This window comes from Lagopus muta, chromosome 9, assembly GCF_023343835.1.
Source record: "Lagopus muta isolate bLagMut1 chromosome 9, bLagMut1 primary, whole genome shotgun sequence".
In the NCBI taxonomy this organism is placed as follows: domain Eukaryota; kingdom Metazoa; phylum Chordata; class Aves; order Galliformes; family Phasianidae; genus Lagopus; species Lagopus muta.
In genome coordinates this window covers 7358653-7374500 of record NC_064441.1, presented here as the reverse complement: position 1 = coordinate 7374500, position 15848 = coordinate 7358653, and the positions used below count along the sequence as shown (strand labels likewise).

The 15848-nt window shown below is 40.5% G+C and overlaps 1 protein-coding gene across 3 annotated transcripts in view; it reads right to left on the bottom strand.

The window, feature by feature from the left end:
* ATP11B (ATPase phospholipid transporting 11B (putative)) overlaps nt 1-15848 on the bottom strand; it is a 270178-nt gene that overhangs the window by 189198 nt on the left and 65132 nt on the right. The window lies entirely within an intron of this gene.

The window sequence follows — 15848 nt, the reverse complement described above, 5'->3', positions numbered from 1 at the left end:
AAGTGAATTACAATTGCTTTTCTGTTCTCACTTGTGGAAGAAATCCAATAGTACATCATTAGCATTATTCCATATATGCCACGGATGTTTTCAAAGGTCAATTTGTTTATAGAAATTCTTCCATTGAGGATGAATGATGACACTATTTTGACCCCTCTGACCTTGGAAAGCAGGAATGCACTTTTCAAGCATCCAGAGCCCTTCTACACAATTTGTCTAATCCTACATCTCCCCTGTCCTTACAGGCTATTCGCTGTTAGTGGCCACAATAGACAAGCAATAGTACCATTATAGGCTTCTCTAACAAAAGACTTTCGTGATCATTTTCTAGTGACTTGAAGATTGACAAGATCCCCTCCTGTTACCCAGATGCATTTTCTCCTCCTTCCCGGGGATTTCTTTTCTTGTTTCCAAGGAGGAAAGTGCCTCCCTGAGTAGCGACCTCTCTCTCTGCAGAGAGACCTGCTAGAAACAACAAACATTGCATGTTAAACCTCCTCCTAGAGGGCATTATGAACAAATGGAGTGCTAGCTCTTCTTTGATAAGGTGCACACCTGTGGTACAACTTAAGAATCAATTCAATTATAAAGACACAAGAATGCCTTTTGAAGAATGTTCCTGAGCGGCTCAGAGGCAGGGAACGCAGCATACATATGAGCCTGACTTTGTCAAAGTTACTTAAAGGAAAGAAGTTGTGTAGAATTGCTCTGCAGCCTGATTAACTACCTGGACACTCATCTGTCAGCAAAAGCCCACATGTGAAAATCAGAACTGTCCCACTATGGTTTCTCACATCGGCTGTCCTTCAATGCAGTCAGAACTCTTTTCTGGAGCTTTTGCTTAATTTCTACACAGAACCTGAGCTATCAGAATGTTTAATTTTCAGAGATGCAGAACACTTGTAGCTCTCAGTGGTATGTGAGGTCACCTCTTATAATAAAGCCCTGCATCACCTAGGCTGGGTACTCAGAAAATGAGGCGCCCTTTCTCTGCCCCAGCCAGCAGTTACTTTGGATCTTTGGGTTCACTGACCCATCTTTGGGTCTCATTTGGAACTCCATCAGGTAATAATAGCAGCTTATGCTAAAATATTTCCAGAGGGTTACGAGGAGTTTGAGAATCCTCATAAACAATGGTACGGATTAAAATAGTAATGCAAACGTTGTTTCATTTGTTGTCTATGATACATATGTAGGAAAAAAAAAGATAGAAGGCCAGTGCTCACCTCTTTACACATGGTACTTGACAAGGTAATACGCTTTTTAAGCTTGATATACTTCAACTTACACTGCACTCATTAGAGGAATATGTCTAAATGACATTTTAATGTTCATTGGTTAAGAATAAACATTCCTCCCTATTGTCATTAATAGAAGAGGAGGAAAAGAAAGCCACAGATAAGATTACTTCAAATCCTTGGATCATAGTCCCTTCCCTTGCTGCAGTTACTGAAGTCAGAGGGTAGGGTTGCTCAGTGCCTGAAGGGTGAGCATTGCTCAGTTCACCTTCTGGTATAGATTGACAGGGATTTCGCTGAAGAGAACGTGAGCAGAGAAGATTTTAGGTTTGATTTAAGCTTAAGTTGAAATTTTTTTAGACACATGGGAGTTATGTACTCAAATTTAGGGTTCGCAGTGTCAAAATTTAAGCTTTGTATGTAAAGTTGCTTCTTCAAATTCTAAACAAATGTTTCAGGAACGTTGCTATTACAGGATTTCCATAGCAGTGGTTCAATATTATTGTTTTACAATAAATAATCGAGTTGGAGTGTCACCAAAAGTCCATACCACAAAGTGAAATACGAGAATCCATCTTCTGATGAAACTGAAAAACTTACAGATTCCAGGCTGAGTTATGCTCACCATTTTACCTCTTTACTTTCCTTCATTCAAGCAGTTTATTTAAGAGCACAGTATGAGTCACGAGACCAATCCTCACTGAAAAGCTAAGCAACACACTAATAAGCAGGAGTTACGTCAATATGAATTACAGTGTTGAAGAATGGAACCAACTGAACAGGCCATAAAACTGCACCTATTTCTCTCTTGCTCTTTGTTCCGGAATCACAGACACAAACTGTGGCTATTCCTTGCCTTTTTCTGTTTCCTTTAACCCAAAGCATTTTCTCAGAGCATGGAAGCTCCTGCAAGATGACTTTCAAGGCACCTCAAAAGAAGCGTTGCATGGGCAATACTGCAAATTCCACTTGGGAAAAAAAAGCCACAGCTTGGCATGCTCTTCCAGCACTTTCAATAGGGACACAGGCCTGACTTAGCGTATGGCCCATAATCAGCAGTTTCCAGCAGCTGCCTAAATGTGTGCTGTTCAGTGGTTTTCACACGGATGCCTCTCAGCTTCTGGGAGATAGAGAGCCACGACAGGTATACAGTATGTTTATTCCTGCTGTATTACCCTCTAAAGCCCTTGTAGGGCAGGATTTCATGGGTAGATTCTGCAGTTTCAAAAAGAGAACCACGAGCCTCATCTGCTTAGCTTGAAGGGTTCTTCAACTAAAGGATTTTAGAGAGAAAAGAATGCAATTACCATTATCCTGAACATAAATTATTTATCTATCTCTGCTCATCTTAATGTTTGCTCATATGATCTTTTCAACCAAAAGGACACCAGTGCCCTCAGAAAACTTAATCAGCTATGGGCCATAATATGTTGTCTTATAGAGAACAAACGAAAAAAGTGAAGAAAAGCATGAGTGACTGAGCTGCAAGACACCACAACACTGGTGCTGTAGGCAAAACGAGCTGCTTCATGTCATAGTTTGTAAAGTGTTTGCACAGGAGAAAATTATGCCAAAAAAGCATACAGGAAAGTTTATATAGTACCACAAAACATGCACTGAGCATCCTCTGATATGTGAAATTCACGGACATAAAATAGCTGTAAGCTCTCATTCACCAGCAATTATTTCTATACCTCCCTGTCAGAACTTCCTTGGATCTGCTTCTAACACATTGACTGCAAAGCCATGCCAAGGACAGCCTCAGCTTACATTCCCTTTGAGTGCTAAGTTCAGGAGAAACATCCTCACGCATCAGAAGGAATAATGCGATCTCGCCAGCCAAACCACATATTGCTCCCACCCTCTGACTGCTTTTGGTGCCATTTTTCCTGCAGCCACACATCCAGTTGGCATTATTTGCCTGGTGCTGAATACCAGAGAAATGAGACATGCTCACTCATCTACATACAGCTAAATTGCACCAGCACAGAAACTTAAGGAGAATAAACATAGAAAAGTGCCACTGAAATTTTGAAATGAAATAGAAAATAATAAGTGGTCCAGCTGTCATTTGGCCTGGACACAAGTTATTAGGTCTAAGTGCATATTTACATGTCTTTGAAATGCTCCTGAATACTTCCTCTGTCTGCAAGGAAATTTTCAAAACCGTGATGAAAAAATCTGGTTCAGATCATTTGTATTGGTTTTAAAACCAGGCATAACATTGCAGCCGGTTCTTTCATCCAGAAAAGGTGTAACTGTCATATCAATTTAGAACTTCAGTCATGTTACTTTAAATCTGCATTAGTAAAACCTGTAACTAAACATGCCTCTGTTGTCCATATCTTGCATCTGGAGCCAAATTATGTTAGAGTCTGATCTCTAAACCCAGTATGGAAGCTATATCTGGTATGTTCTGCACTTTGTACCATGGTACATGTGGGCTTTTTACTGTAGTGATAACACAGCTCTATAGCCCACCTGGTAAAAACATTATACATTAAAAATGACAGTCAAAAGAAGCTGGTGCAAATACACCAGAATTACATACAAGGTTGCAATATAAGACTAAAAACAAACCTTACATTTATAGGTATTATCTGGCACCTTGCTTTTAAACAAAGGTCTGTAGCTTATGGTGTCATTTTAAAGGCTTAGTACTGGGTTTTCAAGCCAGAGAAATGGTATAAGACCAGTGTATTAAGGAGGTGAATTTCTGCTGACATTATGGAAGGTCTTAGTAGTCAGCCTCCTACCACTTGATAATATTCTACAGATGGCGTGGAATAACATTATCAAAAGGCAATTCTTATATATATAACCCCTCAACTTGCAGCCAAACATGACTTCATGCAAGTAATAAATTCAGGAACTTGCACTACATATGGCAGAAGTAGTTTTCAGAAACCAGGAGTACAGTGCAGAGGTATCCAGATGAGACCCTCACCTTGCCCCTTTGCACCAAAGAAAAGGAGTAAAAGAGACTTGCAGTGCTGCTGCAGAAGATGTACTGAGGATTTCTTGCAAGCATAATACCTGGCATAGGTGTCAGGCCAGATCTAAGAGTCTGTGTCAGCGTAGGTTAACAGTAAAAACAGTAATGCTAAATCTGAACATTTTTATCAAGTGAGGAAACACTCCTTGGAACAGTGCTTCTTTCCATAATTTCTATCATTCTTGAGGTGACAGCACTCCTGGGGGCTCTGGGCACTGTGCCGCAGCAGGTCTGTCACTGTGCACACTGCTGCAGCACCCAAGCAATACTGATAAATCCCAACCTTTCACTCCTCAGTGCTGAGCTCCAGAGACCCTCCTTTTTGCTTTATAATGTAGTGCTGTAATTGTTGCTTTATTTAAAAGCACTTAACCTAATTTGCTTGTGAAACTCAGAGACAAATGCTCTATTTAACCAACAAATATCTAAACTTTGCTCTTCTTAGAAAGTGCCCTCTCCAGCCCCCTGCCTGCAGTAACAGATTCATATCCTGAGTTTTTTCCAGTTGAAAGGAACAGTCTTTACAGGTAAAGGTTTGCAATAGCAGCTATAATTGTACCGTACATGGTATGACATATACACAGAACATACCTACTGAAATACTTAAAAAACTTAACTACTTGACAGATGTAATGACCAGTAAAGTAAAAAGGGTAATTTATAATCTGCTAATAAATTCAGATTTGCTAAGTACAACTAGTTGATTATTTCCACTCAAGGTACTCATTTCATGTGTAGATCTTATTTTCATAAATTCAGAATTTTAAGTAGCTGACATGGTGCCAACTTTGGGGAGTAAAAAAAAATCACCTGTTTTTTTCCAAGCTGACACAACACATTTTAAGTAGATGAAGGCTTGGTTTCATTATGTTAACAGCATCTGTAGGTGTTCTTTGGTGCATCACTCCACTGTTCAGTAATTTAGCAGCAGGTTGGAAATGAGCAAAGGGGTAAAATGAGACTCTGTGGCTATAACAAATCCAGCACGCCTCTAATACTTGAATTGACAGGAGAAGTTGATGCTTTGCCACAGACTATGGAGAAACATCTTCCAAAATATCCTGTGAATGTAAATTTCCATGGTTCAAGGCACGGCATTTCTAGGAAGATACTTTTCTAAAGATAGCTCAGATCTGATTTTATTGAGCTAAAATGCCAATACCTTCAACTTCATTTTGACTAGAAGTTTAGCCACCTGCACATCAGAAATAATTCTCTGACATATTTTGCTTCTTAAAATTCTTTCGGAAATGCTAGTTTCAAAAAGGAAATGCTTTCTGATGATGTGGCAGCTCACATCTTGCAGCTGTTTGTGAAAGGGAAACAACAAAGAATGAAAAAAAGTGAAAACAACCTGGCTTTATCATTCAAGAGAATAGGAAAACGTATTTTAAAAAGTCACAAATGATTGACAAACAAGTCAGATTTGTGACATCAGTACTACAGGTACTGGCAAATGCCAGACTGCCTGAAGCCACACATCTGACCCACTCTTTCCTGGATGAGTGGAGAGTCCATTCTTTGCTGCACTCCGTTTCAGCAGCTATGCTTCTGGGACAGCAGTGAATGTCTTTATCGACCCAGAGGGAAAACTGAGGAGTTTGCCTTCAACTTACTGGTGTGGTCAAATGAAGTGAGCACAAATATGGAACAAGCAGAGGGTAGCTCTAATTATGACCTTGCTGCTTCACTACTTTTGCTTCCTAGTCTTTCTGCTCCTCATCTGCCAAATCAGGATGTGAAACCCGCCCAGATACCTACACAGTTTTAGTATGGATATAAAATTCTTCCATCTTGACCTACAGACGTTTTGCTGCCGCTATGCACTACCTGTGCATGGAGCCCTCTTTCCTCTTATCAGCATGTAGTATAAGTGGCTCTGCTCCATTTGTGGTTGTAGAGAGAAAGCCTTGGAGAGTGCAACTCATCCCAGCTGTTCAGACACATGCCTTAGGATGGGATGCAGCTCCCTAGGAAGGGATCTGTTTCTCTTCATCAGTAACAGAACAACCTCACTGACTAGATCAGACTCTGTAGTCAGCTTAGAGTGCTGCGGGTTGACAGGAGGAACCGCACACCAAACTCACTGCAAAGGGAGCCAGTCCCAGAAGGTCAATGGGAACAGATCTCCCAGTCCCAAGCAGAGCACCCCAAACACAGCAAGTGACAAACAAACGTAGACCTCTGTTGGTGGAGAACTACGTTGCTTCATATTGCTTATCAGCAAAGGCCCATGGGGGAAATGACATGTCAGTAAGTATAAAGGGGATCACAGCAGGAGTGGACCCAATAAAGTCCCTAAGCTCTTTTGGTTCATCCAGAGCATGCTTACAAATGAATCCTTGCAAACTTGCATTTAATGGGCACATTTAATGACGACCTGAAACAGAATGCACCAAGCAGTGATGCCAACTATCCCACGTAGTTCCAGTGAGTGATCTGGGATTCTCCCACAGTCTGCTGAGCAGGATCAGTGCCACACATGGTCAAAGGAGACAAGGCTTTCAGCGTAACATATAAAAGCTGATGGCATGTTTAAAATATCTTAATGGGACATATGAGAAAGCAACTCTCCTGCTCCCCTGTGCTCTCTCATTTTAAAGCAGGATTACTTTACTGAAGCAACTGCAACTCTCTGGGCATAGGACTAGAGTGAGTGAATTAGAATCTATCCCCTGAGCTTTGAAGTATTTGTGAAAAATTTTCAATTATTTCTAGTCTAAGTCTGTGCTGTAATGACCTGTACAAATCTCAGAAAACAATGAACTGCTCATATAGATGATCCTCTTGCCAAACTGAATGTGTGATTGCTTCTGAAAATCTGCTTGTACACCTTTAATGCACAGACTTAATATCTTAAGAATAAAACTCCTTCAAATGCCTCAAATCTCAACTTTCCATGTTGTCTTTCAAGAATGGGATGCGTTTGTAACAATGGAGGCAGGCAAATTCTTCCATAGGCATTAAACTGTACTCCAAAGAGGAATTAAAACATGAGATTTACAAAGTATGTTTCCTAATATATCAAAAGAACTATCAAGAAAAAAAATATATCAGTGCCAATATTCTCAATTACTCCTACTAATATGCTTTTATTAATGGAGCAGCCACACTTGCTACCTTGGTAGCCTCAAGAAGGAGATGCAATTCCACTGCCTGCAAAGATAGAGGTGCTAGACAGAAGGAACTCAGCTGTGCAAAACACTCAGTAAAACTTACGGCTAGGCACAGATAAGAAAATCTTCAGTATTTTCATTCGTATTTAAGATGATATTTAAAAGTCTGCCAAGGGCAGTGAGTTAGCAATACACAGAACAGCACTGCTATTGACTGAAATCAGGATTACAGTGGTCAAGCTTGTCAGGAAGCAAATGTGAACCAGTTTGTAAAACCAGTTGCATTCCTAATTTGAGATGCTCAAATCACATTGATAAATAATATACTCTACGTTCCATATGTACCTTAGCTGTTTCTCTTATTTTCCTGTTACTAGAGGCTCCAGCTTCTAACAGTATATACATGACTGTGTATATATTCTGATTCACATCTTTGTGCTCAAAGATTTTATAAAGAATTTTGTAAATACTCATTAAGCTATTCCCTATCCGTCTCCCTTTATGGGAAACAAGAAACATAAGAAGATACCTCAAGTTCTTCCAGAAGAGCAAATGTGCCCTCTGCAGCACCAGGTTACATCAAGGATGCCATGCATCCTTAACCAATTTCCTGGAAGGTTTCTTGCATGGGCAACCTCAGCTGCTGGAAAGGCACCATTGACAACAACATTGCTATGCCATCAAACAATCTTGTTTTCTGGGAACACGATGCTTAATGCATTTATGCTCTACTCTTACCTACATACATTGCCAGTGATGAGCATGGAAGCAGCAGGTGCAGGAAGTACCTGCCTCCCTGGAATCTGACTTAGACTCCAGTGTTGAGGACATTCCATGAGGGGAAAAAGAATCCTTTCCTCTCTACAGGATTTACCTCAGATACAGCTTCAGAATCAATGATGCGTTGCAGCCCTGGATTCATATGCTGGAGTGAAATAAGGAGGTGGTATTATAACCAGGTTCCTCATCAAGCTGCTATTAGTACTTGCTCAAACGCTGTGATATTGCTGTATAAAAACTCACATTATCAATTTAAAAACCCATTCCTTGGTTCTAGTGCAGTGTAGGCTTGAATGACAATTTCATTTCTTTACTTTTTAGACCCTATTAGACCACAGACCCAACAAAATCAGGAGAGAAGGAGATCGAGTCTGTCCTATCTTGCAGGGAGAACTGTGCATCTGACTGCATTCAAGCACACCTGGGCAGTCTCTCTGAAAGCAAAGATGTCACTGCAGATCTGACCTGCAAAACCTTAAATACTGGTGATAATGTGCAAGAAAGAGAGAAGCCAGCTGAGCTATAAGCACTGGCAATTAGAAAGAACCATCTTGGTACCAGCAAAATGAACACATGTGATGTGAGAAATCAGTGAGAGACAAACATTGAAGCCCCTGATGCTACCCTGACAGTGCTTTTTCAGGAGGAGAAGCTTACTTCTACGACCAAAAAAAAAAAAAAAAAATCACTTAGCAATTTTCTTGCACACAAATGCCACAAGTCTGAAAGCAACGAGGCTGATGTAACCCCGAACAGACAGAGCCAGAAAACAGAGACGGAGGTGAGCTGAGCTGCAGAGCTATATGGCAGAAAAGAGAGAAGTGGTGAAAGATTTCAGTTCTAGTCAGAATTGAGTTTGGCAAAAATTCTCATCCAATCCTGTTAAATCTTATGCTTGAATAAGTTATTCACCCAGGCCAGTAACATCTGTTCAGGAAAGGGGCCAACACTAAAATGTGTTTTTTCATCTCACAAAACAAAGCATAATCTAGGCTATAAATACACATGGTTTTACTATGCTGGGTAATGTATCTCATGAAGAAAAAAAACCTTTAGTTCAGAACTTTTTCTTTTTTTCTAGAGACATTACTCATCTGATCCTGGATCCTTTACATATTCAGGAGTCCCTCTGCTTTCAGCAGGATACTTAGGACTGCAGGAAGTTTGGCCTGAGTAATCACAGTCAGACTCAGAAATGTTCTTGTCCCTTTACAAAATGAGAGCTGCCCCAGTCCAACCTCCACTTACACTTTTTTACGCTATGTATAAGAGCCATCTAGTCCCTTCGACGCATCATCACAGACAGAAATTAGCCCCAAAGCCCCACAGTCATGGGAAATTAATTAAGAACTCTGAAATATAAAACAAAAACAGAACAAAAACAAAACAAAACAAAACAAAAAAAACCACATACACACACAAAAAAGCACTATAAAATCAGACATTTTCCACTATGAATTTTGTTTGAGATGCTTAACAAGGTCAGTATACTTTAACGAGCCACTTTCAAGCAGACATACACTCAAGACAAAGATGACTGTGCCTCTAAAAACTGCTTTTAAGTGATAGATGACTGTCAGCTTTGCAAAAACTGAGCATGCAGTGGCTTGATAGCATAGAATGAAAGCAATCTAGAAGTGCAAGTCTGTTTCTTTTGGCAGCAGCAGGGGTTGCTAATGGATTCATCATTTTCTGTTAAACATGAGCGTCAAACAAAAAAAAAACATTTAGGGCTCTATTCATCTGAATTTCCGGCCCTACACTTGCCAGCCATGGAAGCTGTGTGGCTTAGAGCTCAAATCTGATTCATGCATCCAGGTTCAGAAGCGGAGGCCACCCAAGTCCTGGACTCATCAGGGTGGTATTTGCCCTTCCCTTCAGCATCTCAGTCTGCCATGGCACAGAGATCTGAGGTCCTGCTTCCCAGGTCCCAGCCCCATCATTAAGGAAGCCACTGACCACCTCCCTGATGACAAATTCTTTCATGGCAGCCAGCTGGTGGCAAATGGCAGAGAGGATGGTTGGACACAAAGTCACCCTCCAGTTAATAACTAAATTGATAGAAAATTAATTGCAATGATGACAGAGAACTGGAAGATTATTTAAGCTGGAAACTTCTAAGAAGCGGGAAACAGTAGGAAGAGAATAAAAAAAAAAAGATTTATTAAAGGGGTATTTGACCTCCGGGGAAGAAAACTCAGTGCAGAGGCAGTTAAATGCGTTTCCCAGTATTGTGCACATATCCAGAATGAAGGTAAAAACACTGGCACCAATAAATAGATCGCGCACTTGATATACTTCATCCACTTGAAGGCAAGAAGCACCTTCATCTTCTGCCTTTTCAAAAACATCCAAAGATAAACCAGGTGAAACTACAACAGCTTGTCTTTACTCTCTGTATGGCACTCACATGGTTTCTAATGTGCTTCAGATGAGTATTTTCTTTTTAATACATTGGAGTTGGTGAGATGTGAATTTTGTCGATGAAGGATGGAATAAAGGGAAAAAGCCTTACTAGAAATCACTTCACCGTTTACTAGCAAAATACTTTACTGTACAACAGCAATAGTTCATGGCAGGGGCTAAAATTACAGCATTACACTGAAATATGTCATTAGGGTTGGCTTGTTGCTGTCATTTTTTCTTTTAAAAAACAGACTGTCTACAGAATGGTTTATAAGAGACTTCAGACACCCAAAATATTACCTTAACTGTGCAGAATCATATTTTAGATGTCTTGTTTCACTGACAGTTTCAGCAAGGAATGCACAGAATGATCAAACTACATATAGGTAGCAGCAATTATTGGTACATTTCAGATGAGCACAGCATGAAGGATAAGTCTAAAGAAAGATTAAGACCCAAATACTAAGAGAGAAAAAAAATGAAAAGATGGAGCAAAAAGGCCTGAAAAGCAGGAAAGGACTAGGTGTCTGCAGGAAGCTTGTATTCTTATGTGAGGTGTGAGTGACCCAGCATAGGTTGGAATGTTATCTCTATGTGATCTACAGAATCTTTCTCTCAACTGTAGCAACTGAAAAAGAGTGAATTAAAGTCTTAAAGAGAAAAATCAATAAAGAAAAAAAAATAAAGGAAAATATGGCAAAGAGCCTCTCGATGGGTATATAAAATGACACTTGTGTGACAATGGGGAGCAACCTAAAATTTCCATGCTTGCAACAGAAATATCCTGCAAAAACAACAAAAGAGATTTTTTTCCCTTTGTTTTGAACTATATTTGTCACTGTCTCTATCCATTCCATCGCTAGAGCTGAATTTTTTTTAGGTCACCATAGGTTTTTCACTGATGCTTCTGGCCCCAGAGTAAACTTCTTGTTTTTCCCTTATGTCCTTCAGTTTTACCCCAGTTTCTCTGCTGGGATAGACAATGTTTAGCCCCAAACTGCAGTCAAATTTTCCAAAGGATAGTATTTGGTTCCTTGCAGCCTTGTCAAACAATAAAGGTCAGTGGAAAGCTTACTCCAGTCACCCTTTCCTGGATTCATTTTTATCTTTAATAGACAGGTTCTGCCCTCTGTGCATCTGAGAATCACCCTCTAAGAAACCTTTGTAGGTTCCTTTGGTTTGAGCTTCACTGAACCCTGCTGTACAAGCTCTAGCTACAGGTCTGTACCCCTAAATAGAGCACCTCTCTGCTAAGAGATGAGGCTTTGTGTACCTGCCATCTGCAGCCAGTTGGTGTATTTCCCTTTTTCCTCCAGATCTGTCTTAACCTTTTCCCCATCAGCTACAAGAAATGCAATATATCTTTCATTACGTCACGGAGAATAATTTCTTTCTTAATGTGAAGGAATCTGTCGCTTGTTATCTGCTGCTGTCAAGGTCTTTTTTCAAACTCAAGGTATCTGAGGTTCACCAAGGACATTACTACCACAGTAATCAAAATAAACAGACCAATGTGCCTGTGTTCCTAGCTCCCGTCTCTGCCTGCAAGTCCAGGAAAGGCAAACCTTTCTAAGACCAATCATTTTTCAGGCAGGTGAGTGAAAAACTGGCTATTCTTGCACTTCAGTGTACAGTCGCAAAAATCCCCTTCTGCTCTCCCTGCCTGCCAAATCACCGCTGAAGACTGAGAAGCTCCATTCTCACAGGCCAATTAACTTCAGAAAAGCTGAACATGGATACAAGCATTTGAGAAGAGCGCATTCTCATAAAATCTAGAGAACAGATTTTGAACTCTCCAGAGTTGAGAATTTCTTAATGTAATAGAAAGATGGAGTAATTGTAAGAAGGAATTGGTGCCTCTGGACAGAGCGCTGACCTTTCAGTGTGAGCCATAAATAACAACTAGATGGCTCAACAGGAAAATGAGGATGTTGGGTTTTTTTGCAGAAGTAAGATAGATTCTATTTGTTGCATGCTTCACCCAGATAGGTCTATCAAAGTGCTATTGAAATGTTTAGAAAATAATCATGACTACTAGGGATTGCTCCTGAACAATGACTTTAACCAAAAGCGTGTATAAGTTGCTCACAGACCTAAGACCTGGAACCACCTCTGCTTGCCATTCAGAGAAAATAAGAAAGTGAGAAGCTTTAACTGAAATGCTTTGTTTTTAAACAGAGTGAAAGAATTCACAACATTGCTTCCCAGCAACAATCTACCACCTACCACTGTACCTGCACACGAGGAACTTACATACAAAGCAAGCAGATTTACAATAAGGTCTATTGTGTATCAGTGGAATAATTCCTGTCTATTCAGTAACACCAGAATTACCCCACTGATCCACAAATTCCTGCTTGTGCCTACAGGCAATTACCTCATCACACAGCCTCCATGCTGGGACTTACCTCATTTTTATGCCCATTTTAACCACAGGTGAAGTAACTTCTCCCTTACTGCCCAAGGTCATACATCTGGTAAAGTATTAAAGGATAGAATACAACTCTCAATGCCACTCAAAAGCCCATCGATGTGTGATAACAGAAGTCTAACCTGTTAAGCAGAAGAAGAAATGCAGGAACAAGATACAGAAAAGAGAAAGCAGATTAAAAAAAGAAAAAGAAAAAAAAAAAAGTGATGCAAACTGCATCTCATGTGGGTTTTCAAAACCGAATGTTTAAATATGCAAATATTTCTGTTCAAATTTCATCACTATACAAAGTTCAGGGGTCAAAAGCAGGCAAAATATGAATCACAGCTCCATGAGTTTTTATCAGATGCTTGCATTACCAGGTGCTGAAAAACACTGGGTGTTGGTTTTTTGCTTAATTCTTTCTTTTGGAGTCTTCACAGCACATCAGTAGAATAATCTGAGTCAGTTGTCATTTTAAATAATGAAAGAAAGAAACATTTGTTTGTACATGATAAATGGGTGGATTATCTAATAGTGTTATCCACATTCTTTTAGGATTTGGCTTGGGAATAAGATAAATGTTCTTTAAATGCAGCAAAGGTTTGCATGTAACATACATCCACTTTGGTCTTGGGTGAAGCTCATCTATTTTCCAGAATTTGAAGGTCACTAAAAAAACAATTATTGTTGCGACATGACTGTCTCTTGGGCTTCAACATTTACACAAGTAAATATAAGCAGGTCTTTTTCCCCATCCAACAAGGCTAATCCAACAGCCTCTACAGAAAAACTATTAAAAAATATTCAGACTTCACATAGACAGAAAATCTAAAAGATTTGTCCCATGTCCTGTGAATGGGAATGCTGCCTGCACCTGCTGTGGGAAGTAGGTAACTACAAGAAGAGCAGACAGTGCGGGGACAAGCTGTGCCAACAGGTACATCAGGGTATTAGAGCTGAGTGCAGGACAACAGACAACTGATGGATGCCCCAGGTAGATGGAGGCAATGTCTTAATTATCCGTTTTGCTTCAGATCCTGGGAACCCTAGTTTGCTGAGAGAAATAAGTGTTAATTAGGAACTGTCTCATGACTGGTTGCCATAATTACATGCCTAATGGCTGATTGACTGGGTGACAGCATCTCGCCCCGGGAGTGTGTGTCACAGAACCGAGCTGAAGGCTTTGTGGGATTGCTGACAACCCCTTTCTCTTTCCCTCAAACACTCCTGTTAAACTCTCAAGAAATAAACCTCCCAAGTTAAAATCAACTCAAGTGGCATAAATGGAGTACATTTGGAAAAAATGCTATCTCCTCTGAGTGACCGCTGGCGAGAACAAGAAGTGCACTGTCACCAGCAAATAACAGGTTTAATATATGTAATATTCAAACAAGTTAGGCAGCTTCTGATGTGGTCATTTCATATATCACGAGTACTTCAGAGCAAAACAGTCACCACAGCAACTGTTACATCAGAGAGCTGAGGCAGCTGCCAGGTACTGGGCACAGAGAAACATAGCCTCTAATGATCCAATGCCAGGTATCAGGCCATAAAATATAAAAACAATAAGATTTTTAGTACAATTACGTTTGCCACAATGAATGCTTTAAATTTTGTGTCAGTATGTACATATATTAGATTAATTAGGTATAAAGCAGGTAAAATATTAAATACTTCAGGCTGGAAATCAGAGGGCATCCTCAAGGCAATATGATTTTGTGAGTTTCCCAGTGCAAATACAGGAATGAATGAGCCTAAGTAGTTTGAAATAAAGATTGATGTATGTATTGGTTTTCTTTTCAAATCAGAAACTTTCCACTAAAAACAAATGTGATTTTTTCCTATGACCTTTCTTTTCCATTTCTGGTTTTCTACTGTCTATCCTTTTAATTTCCTTGGTGTTACTTCTGGGGTGCCCAGGGCATCCCAGGAAATCTCTACAAGCTGAGATAGAGGGCTGCAGTCAGTGAGGAAACCAAAAGCTCAGGCATCTCAGCTGCACAAGAAGGAGCTAAAGCAGACCCAAAAATCCCAGCTCCACCCCAGGATATCAGAGCTGGCACCTACTACTGGTTGGCTACTGGGAGCCACACCAGTTTACACTGGAACTTGGTATGATTTGGCAAGCATATCATATGTGCGTGTCCTGTTCAAACAACATCATATCAAAATACTCTCTCCCAGCTCCAAGAAAGACTTTCTGAAACTTTGAAGAGATAATGGGCTAGAGGGCAAATGAGGTGGTGGGTGAGGAGATGGAAGGAAATGCCTGGAGAGGCACTTTGGCACGGGCAAAAGCTGGAAGCGTGAGTGTGGAAGGGAGAGAAAGGAAAACCAGCTGAGAGATGAGAAGATAGCAAGAGAGCTACACTTGGGTAAAGTGTTTGGCAGCTGAAATAACAGCAGTCAGGAAGGAAGGATTTTCCTCTTTTCTGACATGGTGGTTCCATTCCTGCATTTAAAGGCTGCAGTATGACATCTTCACATTTGCTGTACACAAAAGAAGTGGAAGGTCCCGTGTTTGTGGGATAACCATAGTGAAATGCCCTTACTGTCTGTAGCAGCCCCTACAGTCATGTCCAAATTAAATCTCTCCCCTTACGGGTTTCATTTAACCGGGAGCTGGGTGCTCAGGAGCAGAACCACGTCACAACCCAGCACAAGTTCTCTTCAGGGCATCTTTCCAGGGACGGCCCACACTAGATCTCATCACTTGAACAGAAGCAGGAGCACGCCTCAAATGGAAAGAGAAGCAATGCATTCAAGCAGGATCTGCTGAGTCGATGATAGGCTCCTCCTGCCCCGGTAGGAGAAATACACTAGCTGTGAAAGCAAGAGCTAATAGAGATAAATGACTGGTGTCACACGCAGCCTGCTCAGTTGTCTTTTGAAGGGTGAAT